Source organism: Lacerta agilis, chromosome 9 (genome assembly GCF_009819535.1).
Source record: "Lacerta agilis isolate rLacAgi1 chromosome 9, rLacAgi1.pri, whole genome shotgun sequence".
Lineage (NCBI taxonomy): Eukaryota > Metazoa > Chordata > Lepidosauria > Squamata > Lacertidae > Lacerta > Lacerta agilis.
In genome coordinates this window covers 16895712-16909838 of record NC_046320.1, presented here as the reverse complement: position 1 = coordinate 16909838, position 14127 = coordinate 16895712, and positions in this window count along the sequence as shown.

The window sequence follows — 14127 nt, the reverse complement described above, 5'->3', positions numbered from 1 at the left end:
TAGGAGCTGACAGTAGTATGATAGAGGCATTTGTGGTTTCTTTTCTCTCCCTGTTGCCTCTGGCCCAACTGGTTTTGCAGGGTTTTGAAGCACTACAAAAACCTTTAAAAATAAGACTTAGTTTAGAGTTATTCAAAGTGTTTGGTCTCATTCTTAGACATCAGCTGGTGTTGTTTCCATCTTTGCTGTGGTGGTAGTCCATTGAGGACAGGGCACAACCAATGTTTCCTTGTTTTATCCCACACTGTTAAATGGTTATTATACTGAAGATGGAAGGAGGAATTCAACATTGCCCTAAGGTGATCCTTCCATCAGGGAAAACATTTCGGCTTGCCAGATGGAACAATCTCCCTCCCCTCCCCCTGTTTGCTGTTCCAGTGGTTCTCTTGACCCTTGAGTCAATTTTGAGGGGTGCAGGATGAGGAAAGGTGGGAAAGGCCCCTTGTCCTAGCAGAAGCCCTTCTGCAGGACTTCCACTGACAGGACTCATTAGTTGAACCCTGTCTGTAGAAAGCACCTTTACCTCTCTCCCCCCCCCCCCAGCAAAAATGTGATCCACACAACCGGCAGGATTTCTGCATGCAGATTTCACAAATACATCACAAATGTGGTTCACCTAGAAATAACCTGATCAAGAAGAAAGATGTGACAGGTCCATCCAGCACTGAATTATGCAGAGGAAATTGAACTTCTGCACAGTCTAGTTTGGTTGTGCTAATTTCAAGCTGGGATGATTCTTAAAATGGAGTTTGGGGGCTGTTTGAAATGGACACAGCACATTCACCTGAGTCATCAAGTTCAAAAACTGTCCCAGTTTATTCATCACAAGTCTGAGAGACTAAAGTTGCAATTCTATACACACTTCCCCATAAGTCCCATTGAATCAAATGGGGCTTACTTTTGCATGGACATGTATAGATTTGCACTGTACATGTGCAATCCTATACCTGTTTACCTTATGAGTAAGACCCATTGAACTCAGTGGGACTAACGTTTGAGTAGATCTGAGTGTAGGATTGCACGGTAAAGCAATGTGCCCAGAGGATTAATGAGTAAATAATAATGATGATGGTAATTAATTAAGCTAATTATTTAATCTGAATGTATACATTCAGTCTCGGTCACCTGATCTGAACCACAAAAATCTAGAGTGGTGAAAATAACTGTAAACTTGTTTCAGTATTGTGCAGCTTAATTGTTACCTTACCTGTATTATGAACATCTGTGTCTTTTGAAAAAAGAAAAAAGAAATCCATCTTGAAAAGGGAGAGGTTGTGCAAAACTGTTCCTATTATATTCCAATGTATGCTGCTGATGTCAATAAAATACTATATTGTGAGAGTTCTTAACCAGTGTCGGCTCCAGCTTCTGGAGGGCCCTTGGTCAAGACACCTTCCATGGGACTTTCTCCCCAAACGAGTTCACTCCCTCACTGCAGCAGTTCCATACCCTTCAACATTTCACCAATGAAAAGGACATCCTATGGCCATACCCTATAACATTTCTCCGATGAAAATAGGGACACCCAGGACTCAGCTAGATTGGTAAAGAAAAAGCGATTTATATGAGTTGTATATGCAATATAACATTGTGCCACCAAATGGCGAAGTGGAGTCCTGTTTTTCTCTACCTGTTTCCCCTTTTTAAATTTACAACGCGTGTAACACTTCTTTGATGTGTCTAGATCCAGCCCCAGTGCTCTTTTCTTCTAGAAAAAGAGGTGCTGGAACTCACCATGAACACATCCCTCTTTCTCCTAGAAGGACAATGGTGCCCACCTGAGAGGTGCTGGGACTGAGTTCTGGCTGGGGGAAAAGCCCTAGGGACATCCTATGCTATATCCTGCAACATTTCTCTCATGAAAACAGGGACATCCTAAGGAAAAGTGGGACATTCTGGGATCAAATCAGAAACGGGGACGGCTTCTTTAAATCCAGGACTGTCCTTGGAAAATAGGGACACTTGGAGAGTCTGCAGTTCCAGGGAGCTTGTATCAAAGGACCCCTTCTGGTGTGCGCATGTTTTTGGCTTGGTGAGACACAAGTTGTGCAGGTCTATTCAGAGTACATCCTTTTATTTCCCTCCCTGTAAGGGAATAGGTGCTATTCTGTCCTATGGGAAGTCATCATCATTATCACCACCAACATCTGCTCTGGAGATCAGCATCAGGACAGAGACAAAGCCTACAATGATAGGATCCATCTAGGGGTGCAATTTGTCTTCTTGCAGAATCTCTTCATAAGGATACATATTATTATTTTTGCTCAAAATTCTGTAACCATGGGACTCAGAGCTCCTTTTTGTAGTCATGTTAAATCCTACATCCCACTGATTTATCACTTTTGTTGTTGTTCAGTCGTTCAGTCGTGTCCGACTCTTCGTGACCCCATGGACCAGAGCACGCCAGGCACGCCTATCATTCACTGCCTCCCGCAGTTTGGCCAAACTCATGTTAGTAGCTTCGAGAATACTGTCCAACCATCTCATCCTTTGTCGTCCCCTTCTCCTTGTGCCCTCCATCTTTCCCAACATCAGGGCCTTTTCCAGGGAGTCTTCTCTTCTCATGAGGTGGCCAAAGTACTGGAGCCTCAACTTCAGGATCTGTCCTTCTAGTGAGCACTCAGGGCCTATTTCCTTGAGAATGGATAGGTTTGATCTTCTTGCAGTCCATGGGACTCTCAAGAGTCTCCTCCAGCACCATAATTCAAAAGCATCAATTCTTCGGCGATCAGCCTTCTTGATGGTCCAGCTCTCACTTCCGTACATTACTACTGGGAAAACCATAGCTTTAACTATACGGACCTTTGTTGGCAAGGTGATGTCTTTGCTTTTTAAGATGCTGTCTAGGTTTGTCATTGCTTTTCTCCCAAGAAGCAGGCGTCTTCTAATTTCGTGACTGCTGTCACCATCTGCAGTGATCATGGAACCCAAGAAAGTGAAATCTCTCACTGCCTCCATTTCTTCCCCTTCTATTTGCCAGGAGGTGATGGGACCAGTGGCCATGATCTTAGTTTTTTTGATGTTGAGCTTCAGACCATATTTTGCGCTTTCCTCTTTCACCCTCATTAAAAGGTTCTTCAATTCCTCCTCACTTTCTGCCATCAAGGTTGTATCATCAGCATATCTGAGGTTGTTGATATTTTTTCCGGCAATCTTAATTCCGGTTTGGGATTCATCCAGCCCAGCCTTTCGCATGATGAATTCTGCATATAAGTTAAATAAGCAGGGAGACAATATACAGCCTTGTCGTACTCCTTTCCCAATTTTGAACCAATCAGTTATTCCATATCCAGTTCTAACTGTAGCTTCTTGTCCCAAATAGAGATTTCTCAGGAGACAGATGAGGTGATCCGGCACTCCCATTTCTTTAAGAACTTTCCATAGTTTACTGTGGTCGACACAGTCAAATGCTTTTGCGTAGTCAATGAAGCAGAAGTAGATGTTTTTCTGGAACTCTCTAGCTTTCTCCATAATCCAGCGCATGTTTGCAATTTGGTCTCTGGTTCCTCTGCCCCTTCGAAATCCAGCTTGCACTTCTGGGAGTTCTCGGTCCACGTACTGCTTAAGCCTGCCTTGTAGAATTTTAAGCATAACCTTGCTAGCGTGTGAAATGAGTGCAATTGTGCGGTAGTTAGAGCATTCTTTGGCACTGCCCTTCTTTGGGATTGGGATGTAAACTGATCTTCTCCAATCCTCTGGCCACTGCTGAGTTTTCCACACTTGTTGGCATATTGAGTGTAGCACCTTAACAGCATCATCTTTTAGGATTTTAAATAGTTCAGCTGGAATATCATCACTTCCACTGGCCTTGTTGTTAGCAAGGCTTTCTAAGGCCCATTTGACTTCACTCTCCAGGATGTCTGGCTCAAGGTCAGCAACCACACTACCTGGGGTGTATGAGACCTCTATATCTTTCTGGTATAGTTCCTCTGTGTATTCTTGCCACCTCTTCTTGATGTCTTCTGCTTCTGTTAGGTCCTTTCCACTTTTGTCCTTAATTGTGGTATTCTTTGTACGAAATGTTCCTTTCATATCTCCAATTTTCTTGAACAGATCTCTGGTTTTTCCCATTCTGTTATTTTCCTCTATTTCTTTGCATTGCTCGTTTAGAAAGGCCCTCTTGTCTCTCCTTGCTATTCTTTGGAAATCTGCATTCAATTTCCTGTAGCTTTCACTATCTCCCTCGCATTTTGCTTGCCTTCTCTCCCCCGCTATTTTTAAGGCCTCATTGGACAGCCACTTTGCTTTCTTGCATTTCTTTTTCATTGGGATGGTTTTCGTTGCTGCCTCCTGTATAATGTTACGAGCCTCCATCCACAGTTCTTCAGGCACTCTATCCACCAAATCTAAGTCCTTAAACCTGTTTTTCACTTCAACTGTGTATTCATAAGGAATTTGATTTAGATTGTATCTTACTGGCCCAGTGGTTTTTCCTACTTTCTTCAGTTTCAGCTGGAATTTTGCTATAAGAAGCTGATGATCAGAGCCACAGTCAGCTCCAGGTCTTGTTTTTGCTGAGTGTATAGAGCTTCTCCATCTTTGGCTGCAGAGAATATAATCAATCTGATTTCGATGTCGCCCATCTGGTGATGTCCATGTGTAGAGTCGTCTCTTGTGTTGTTGGAAAAGAGTGTTTGTGATGACCAGCTTGTTCTCCTGACAGAACTCTATTAGCCTTTGCCCTGCTTCATTTTGAACTCCAAGGCCAAACTTGCCAGTTGTTCCTTTTATCTCTTGACTCCCTACTTTAGCATTCCAATCCCCTATAATGAGAAGAACATCCTTCTTTGGTGTCATTTCTATAAGGTGTTGTAAGTCTTCATAGAATTGATCAATTTCAGTTTCTTCAGCACTGGAAGTTGGTGCATAAACTTGGATTACTGTGATGTTAAAAGGACTGCCTTGGATTCGTATCGAGATCAATCTATCATTTTTGAAATTGCATCCCAGTACAGCTTTCGCCACTCTTTTGTTGACTATGAGGGCCACTCCATTTCTTTTACGGGATTCCTGCCCGCAGTAGTAGATATGATAGTCATCTGAACTGAATTCGCCCATTCCCGTCCATTTTAGTTCACTGATGCCTAGGATGTCAATGTTTATTCTTGCCATCTCATTTTTGACCACATCCAGCTTACCAAGGTTCATGGTTCTTACATTCCAGGTTCCTATGCAATACTTTTCTTTACAGCATTGGACTTTCCTTTCGCTTCCAGGCATATCCGCAACTGAGTGTCCTTTCGGCTTTGGCCCAGCCGCTTCATCAGCTTTGGATCTACTTGTACTTGTCCTCCGCTCTTCCCCAGTAGCAAGTTGGACGCCTTCCGACCTGAGGGGCTCATCTTCCAGCGTCATATCTTTTATATGCATGTTGTCTTTGTCCATGGAGTTTTCTTGGCAGGGATACTGGAGTGGGTTGCCAGTTCCTCCTCCAGGTGGATCACGTTTGGTCCAAACTCTCCACTATGACCTGTCCATCTTGGGTGGCCCTGCACGGCATAGCTCATAGCTTCCCTGAGTAATTCAAGCCCCTTCGCCACGACAAGGCAGTGATCCATGAAGGGGGATTTATCACTAAGATGTTGCAGGTGGACAGGTAAGAGGGTGGGCTTCATCAGTGAGATGATGAATGTTAAAGTGCTGTATAATTTATTGAAGTGGCACAGAAGCTGGCAAGCCTCCTAATATTATTGTCAAGATGCAGCTCGGTCCATTAATCAGCTAAAAGCTAAACAAATTAAGCTAATTCTATGCCCGCAGTTGAAACCACTAAATGTGCATTTTCAACATCATTCTGAAAAAAATACATTCCCTGTTATTGTTGTTTTCATTCTCTCTCCACATCTCTCATTTATAAATTCTTTGCCTTTAAAATATATATGGAAATTTGAAAATGATGCTTTATACTTCAATGTTTTATACTACTATTATTATTATTATTATTATTATTATTATTATTATTATTATTCTGTGCATGCTCCATGCTACCACCGAATGTAGCAGCCCAATATTGCTTTCTGCCTCTGTAATGTGTAGTGCCATTTGCCATGTGTTCTGATGTCTTAGGGACACAGGAAATGAGCTAATACTTAGTTGGAGGCAGTATGCCTCCGTATACCAGAAAACATGATTATGTGAGAGTGCAGTTAAACTTCACTTGTGTCCTGCATATGGGCTTCCCATGGGCATCTTGTTGGCCTCTGTGAGATCAGAGTGCTTTTCTAGATGGGTCTTTGGCACAATAGAAATCTTACAAATAAAGAAACAAAGAAGTTTCTTTGGTACACTCAAGGCCAGACTGCATGAAAAATGGTAAGCCAAACAACTGGAAAATGCTACTGAATGCCTCTCACTGTGGTTTGCTTCAGGATCAATATGTTCTCTCTCCCCCTGATGCTAATTAGTGTTCAATATAGATGACACCCTGTCTGCTTGATAGATTTGTGGCTATGGGCTGTTGTTTCCTTTCACAACATCCATGTCCCATTGAGTGCCAGTTGCCCACAAATTAGATGCATGAGTTACTATCATTTCATATTGTTCTGCGGCAAGCCTGCATATCCTGTGATGCACAGGGTAAAAGCAGCACACTAGCCACGTGCGGTGGTTCGTCAATGGCTCCATAAGCCTCCAGTTTTTCATTTTTGTTTGGGAACTGTAAAACTGGGAAGATGAGCTTTCAAGAACATAGGACGTCATTATGACTGGTGGGTCATGGTGCATTACACTTGGCAGGTCACAAAATTGGGCAACGAATTTCTTCAGAATGAAACCGATCACATAATAATGTGACCCGGCCTTCTGGTTCTCTCTCTGCATGTATACACCCCCCCCCCCAGACCTCCTTGAGGGACGCGGGTGGCTCTGTGGTCTAAACCACTGAGCCTTTGGGGCTTGCTGATTGGAAAGTCAATGGTTTGAATCCGTGCAATGGTGGTGAGCTCCCATTGCTCTGTCCCGGCTCCTGCCAACCTAGCAGTTCAAAAGCACACCAGTGCAAGTAGATAAATAAATACCACTGCGGTGGGAAGGTAAATGGTGTTTCCGTGCTCTCTGGCTTCCATCACGGTGTACCGTTGCACCAGAAGCGGTTTAGTCATGCCGGAAAGCCATCTGTGGACAAACGCTGGCTCCCTCGGCCTGAAGTGAGATGAGCACCGCACCCCATAGTCGCCTTTGACTGGACTTAACCGTCCAGGGGTCATTTATCTTTACCTATTTACCTGCTTAGAAGCCATTTTTGCAAGTGATATCTATTTAAGCTGACTGGGGATAAGGACACCTGCAGGATTACAGATTTAGTTTAGGCGAGATCTGGCTCTTGAAAGCTTATCCCACAATATATTTAACACTCTTTAAGGTGGCACATTGTTCTTCAGGGCTTTTCGTTGCTGCTGAAACAGACTGATAATTCTAGTGTTGTATTAATTGAGGTGGAGTCTCTAATGTGAGGGCACTAATTGCATTCTTCTCTGCCCTCTCCCAATTACTTTTAAGAAGTTCATTTTCTGTTCAGAGCTTTTAAGGAAGGTGTGATGGGTGTTCTTTTAAGATGTGTGCTATCCTCGCTATATGCCAGCTAATTAGGAGAAAGTTGATGTCCTTGCCAGAATGCATGTTAATGTCAAACAAGCTCCCTTTGGTCATGTCATTGTCTCATTTCTTGGTCTGGCCACTTGGAAACAGGGCTCGTATGTGAACAGAATATGGAGTTTTTGGGGTGCGGGGTCATGACCTGTAGATGCCAGGTGAAGCTTTAAAAGAATTAAAGAGAGAAGAAAATTCCTTGCCTCCTCACTTCTCCCAGTCCATCATAGATCTAGGTCTCTCTGTTTTGACATTTAGGACTCTTCTTGCACCACACTGACTCTGTTTCACTACCTCCTGAAATGTGTCACCAAGTTTGTGAATTTGAAATATGTGATATTCGCCATAACCTGTTGTTTCCAAAGGCATCAGTCCAGAGTTAAATCCAGATGCAGAAGGTCAAATTAGGAGTCTGCTTTGGTCAAAGAAACGACCAGTTTTGGAATGAAGTGTCAATTACAGTTGGCCTCTTCAGGTCCTCTAGCAGTGGATGGAGCTGCAAGGCACAGCTGATCAAGAAAACATAGCAGTCTTAAAGCTGGGTGTGAAAATATAGTATTAATATATCTTCCTTCCTGTAAATTGAAATAAGCAATGATTGTACAGCCTCCTTCTATTGTAATTTCCCCTCTTTATCTGTAATGTGGACATAAAAGTTGGCTATGGATATGAACTCTGGTGGGCTAAAATTATTTGGTAGCTCCATACGGTGGTAGAACAAATCCCTTAGGCAGAAAGTATTATTGCAGTTTGTCTTCCTTACAGGATGGAGTCTCAGAAGAAGAAGGAAAATAACGTGCTGCAGTCTGAAGATGTGTACAGGAAAGAGCAGTACGAGTAAACCAATATCTCTGGTTGAGTTGTCTCAAGATGCTGCCTCTCAGCTTGAAACTAGTTCACGATCAGTGCTCCTATGCAAATTTCCTAGATCTGTGCTAAATATTCACTTCAGTTTTAGCTTTTCATGCTGCAGTTTTGATGTAGAAATCCTCCTGTGTTTGGATATTCACCCTCCCTCTGCCCCAAATCTGCTCAATTCCAGTGTAACCCTCTCTGCCATTTTGGTCCTGTTTTCCCTCCTCCCTTACTGCTCCACTCCTTTTCAGAATTGTGGTCACATGGACTATCTCACCCAATCAGAATTCACAGACTATCACCCGGTTGAAGGCAATTGTCCTCAGTAGATGAAACGAAAACAGATTTGGCTGTGGAATGATGGGAGAAGTAATGGTAACTGAGGGCAGTTTAAATAAATAATATTGTTTAAAGGAGCATCCAAAGCACTAAGGAAAGGAGGCATTATTTAGCATCACCAAAAATGTCTGTGGAAGAAGATGAATAGTTTTGTCTTGGCCAGAGATTACAAATTATAAAACCAGGGTTAATTTTTTTCAGCTGGAACTTTCCGGGACTCAGTTCTGGCAATTCTTAGGTGGACACTATTGCCATTACAAGGAAACAAGGGAGGCATTCATGGTGAGTTCTGGCACCTCTTTTGCTAGAAAAATAGCACCGAAAAAAAGTGTGTGAAAGAGAAAATAGTCATGTTAGTTCCTGGACAAATGGATATGCCATTTTGGGAGTGGAGAGATATGGAAGAAATTGGTAATCCTCCCCCCACCTGGATGCAACTCTCATGAGAATGCAGAGCAGGGAGGGAGGGAGGGAGAACATACATTTTGTCTCAATGCTTTCTCAAATGTCACCAGGTGGCCCTGAGAATTGCCTCCCAAAAGCAACATGGTCAGCACATTCTCCTGATTAATCTTTTCACTGGAATCCCCAAACCGTGTGCCAAGCATACAGTGGTACATCGGGCTAAGAACTTAATTCGTTCCGGAGGGCCGTTCTTAACCTGAAACTGTTCTTAACCTGAAGCACCACTTTAGCTAATGGGGCCTCCCGCTGCCTCTGCGCCGCCAGAGCACTATTTCTGTTCTTATCCTGAAGCAAAGTTCTTAACCTGAAGTACTTGTGTTCTGTGATGGAACCACTGCAAGAAATTTTAATGGCTCCCATCAGCTGAAAGTTCAACAGACAGATCACTGCATCTTTGCAGGATTCAACACTCTGGCTTTGCTTCTTTCTAGTCACCCTCCTGAACTGAGTAATTCTTGCCCCTGATAGGGGCTGCCAAAACGACAGCAGTGCTACTTGAGCCACAATCCTAGACACACTTACAGTGGAGTAAGTCCCATTGAACTCATTGGGGCTTACTGTTGAACTGACATGCACTGGCTTGCACTGTAAAGCTAGGAACTATGAAATTTTACCAGGAAGATTTTCTTCCACATTCTTTGTTTTCACCCTGTCAGACAATTTCCCCCCCACATCCTCTCCCTTCCCCCGCCATTTCTAGGTGTTCTACTAAAATAGCTAACTATCCCTGGCATTTAAAAGATTGACCTGACTTCATAGTACTCCGCAGAACAAGACACAGTATTATTTAAAGCATGAATTATTTGTATCATTTATTTCATTTGTTTCCCATGATGCATCCCAAAGCAATTAACAGTAAAAACAACACATTTTCTAGTCCAATACAGATAAAAGACCAGGGTTAAAACCTCCATTTAAAAGCTTGTTGGAAGAAGATGGCAGAAGATAATAAAGGTAACTATAGATAATGAAGATAAGACGTGGCCCAGCTTCTTTTCCCAGACAGCTTGGCCTCAGTTTCCTTCCCACTGTCCACTTTTTCAATTCATTGGGGCCCTCTTTCATCCTTGCCTCATCTGCCTCCTTCCTTCCTCTTTTCAACCCAGTTCTGTTCAACCCAACTCTGCGGCCATTCTCACAAGAAGCCCACCCTAATTGTCGAAGCCTTGCAGAATGTGTTCCTTGCTAGCTCCTTTCTTTAACACAAAGTATGATGATTGCTAGGCATGCAAATAAGTTTGAGAGGAGGTGAGTGGTTGGTATAATGGTTGCCGATATCATAAAAGGGCTGGCATTTCCCTTAAGCAGAGGAAAACAGTGCAATTTTCCAAAGCAAATCTTGGGGGGGGGGAACAGGGCTTTTTTCTAGCCAGAACTCACTGGTACTCAGTTTGGCACCTCTCTGGTGGCTGCCATTGCTATTATATGAGAACAAGGGAGGCATTTGTGGTGAATTCTGACACCTCTTTTTCAAGAAAAATAGCACTTGGGGTTCTCTTTGCAAAGCAAAAGACTGAGAATTCTCAAAATCCAGACCTTTACCTTCTCCCCATTCTCAGCTTTCAGACATTGCCTCTTCTATCCACACCTGAAAAAGCACTTTGAGAGGATGAGATGGACAGACTTTCAGAGGTGTGATATATTATGACATAAGACCTAAGTTAAAGTGCCCTAGATACATTCTGAATCCTATTACTCTTTTGCGAGGGTAATCTTTAAAAAATTCAAATCCTGATGTTTTCAATCCTGACTGTCACCAGAATTTGTAATATGAGAGGCAGGATGAAAAACATAAGGATTTGGGTTTTTATTTCCCCCCAGAAAGACTACCCTTGAAAAGCAGTCCATTAACTTTAGACTGCTTTGCATCTGCTTTTACCACAGCTGCTTTTGCAAATTTAGCTGTGAAGCGAAACAGACTCCAGTGTTCTGACACTCAGCTTCCTCCATAACACTACGCCCATGGGAAGTGATGATTTTTACCTATAAAACCTTAAATGGTTCAAAAGGACAATACCTCAAGTACTGCATTTCACCATATGAACCTACCCAGGCCCTGCAATCGTCATCTGAGGTGACAAGTTTTTGAAATATAAATCTTTTAAAAAAAACACCACCACCATGTTTTGCTGAAGCATCGTGTTGCGATGCTCAGAGAGTTTAGCTCAAACGTTCAGCTCAGAATGTCCAAGATAATCAGTTTGGAACCAGAAACAGAAAGGACTTGGGATTATTTTTCATCTTCAAAATGACTCAGTACAGCAAGTTTGGGTGAGCCCCTGGCCGTCCAGTTGTGGTTGATCTACTACAGCCTGACCATCTGGAGTTGAGTCTGACAACATCTGGAGGGCTACAGGTTACCCATCGCTGTGCTCCAGGTTCTGCCATGGGTCAGAAACAAAAGCCCTGACTTGTGGAATTTAGCAACTATATTTTGTAGACGTTCATCACTTCGAGCCAGAAAACCACTATTCTTTGCTTGCATTATCCTTTTCGGCCCATTCCCTTCTAGACAAGGGCCACGTGGTCACAGGCCAGAGGCAACTGTGTGTCAAGTTGTCAGACATACAACCTTAAAGACCTGCGACATGCATGGGAACTTAGGCTTGGTGAGGGATCTCAGCCCAGTAGCATTGGATAGATATTCTGAAGTAGCGGAAGTCTGTTTACATTTTTCAACTCCCAGCCATCACTTTTGTAAGCAAATGCACCTTTGGGATGGGATGATTTGGAGCAGAAAAGTGGCAAGAGCAAGGGTGTTGAACTCTTTCTCTATTTTCTTCTGAGCTCCCAGTCACGCACATGGAAGCTACTCCCCCTATTGGTGGCTTCCAAACACGTGTAGTTACTAGGACCTTGGAGGTCTTATCATCAGGTTTAGGAGTTATCCATGGTGCTGATACTTTTCCTTTTGCCCGTGCATCCAAATCAGGCAAGTAGAGATAATATGGAGTCCTCAATCCAAACCCTGCTGTCCTTGCTTAACAGTTGAAGGATGAGCAAACAGCAACAGCCAGGACCCTTAAAAGCCAGTGCCCTTAGAATAGGGGGAATGCTCTAATAGATTGAAACCAACACCTTGATCTTTGGCAATGCAGTCATTGGAACACTTTTGTGACCAGCCAATCTCAGGGATGTGGATTCCTACACTTTGCACCATTTTCAGTCATAACAGAGACACAAACAGCAATTCTAAATAAAGCACTTTACTACAGATCTGCTACAGATCTCGCCATCTCCTCTCCAAACTACTGCTCTGTCAAATAATCATGGTAGTTATTTATGAGTAAAATGGCCAAAAAAGCTCCAGGCGCAGACGGGGTGACTCCTCTTTGTTTGAAAGTGTGTGTGGTGCAATTGGCCCCGATCCTCACACAGATATTTAATCGTTCATTGGAGTTGTGTGGTGTTCCTTCATGCTTTAAACATTCTATTATCATTCCGGTGCCTAAGAAACCTTTAATCAGCGGGATGAACGATTATAGATTGGTTGCTCTTACATCTGTAGTAATGAAAGTCTTTGAGAGACTAGTGTTGGCCTATTTGAAAGACACTACTGACCCAGTGCTGGATCCTTTGCAATTTGCTTATCGCGCTAATAGGTCAGTAGATGATACGGTCAACATGGCATTGCATTACATCCTGCAACATCTGGATTCCCCGGGGGCCTACGTGCAAGTTTTGTTTGTGGACTTTAGTTCAGCTTTCAATACTATTGTTCCATCCAGATTGTTTTCTAAATTACTTCAGCTTAATGTGACTGCTTCTGTTTGCCAATGGATATACAGCTTTCTAACGGACAGGAGGCAGCAGGGGAGGCTGGGGAAAATTATATCAAGCAATAATACCAACAGTACAGGTGCTCCCCAGGGGTGTGTGCTTTCCCCACCGCTTTTTTCTCTATACACAAATGACTGCACCTCAACTGACCCATCAGTTAAGATCTTGAAATTTGCAGATGATACAACAGTCATTGGGCTTATCTGGGAGGATGATGAATCTGCATATAGGCGGAAAGTAGGCCATCTTGTTTTGTGGTGCAGCAGGAATAACTTGGTGCTAAATGCCCAGAAGACAGTGAAAATGATAATTGATTTTAGAAGGCACTCTCCCATCTCGCTGCCACTTTCCATCCTTGGTAACATGGTTGTGGTAGTAGAGTCCTTTAAGTTCCTGGGTTCTATAATTTCTCAAAACTTAAATTGGTCAGGCAACATCAATAGTATTATTAAAAAGGTCCACCAGAGGTTGTATTTCTTGTGACAACTAAGAAAATTTAATTTGCCCCAGGAATTGTTGATCCAATTTTATAGAGGTACCATTGAAACTGTAATTCTATTACTGCCTGGTATGGCGCAGCCTCCAGGCTGGACAAGAAAAGGCTCCAACGAGCAGTAAGAATTGTGTGGCAATGTCCCTCCCCTCCCCGTCGAAATAATGACACAGACACATTATGTAATTTTTTTTTTAACAGAATTTATTGACATTTTCATAATATAACAAAAACCCAACCCCACACCTACAAATACCAAAACAAATACAAATACACATAATGTCAGGATTCTTCTTCTTATCTATATACCTTACAAAAAAAATTTCTAGTTCTGAATCTTGACGTTTGACTTCCCCCGCCTGTACACCTTCGGTTTTAAATCAATATACTATTTCCTTAACAACTTTTCTCTATAAAAAATTTAACTTTACTTAAAAAGAAAAAACACAATTGTCTTAGTCTTTGCATTATAACCTAAATCTTGACCAAATATTCTTATAGCTAAACTTAATTCTTCTATCCTTTATCATGCTGCTTTTAACTTAAAATTCAATATCTCCTTACTTATTTAAAATAAACTTGTAATTAACAGACTTCACACTCCGATT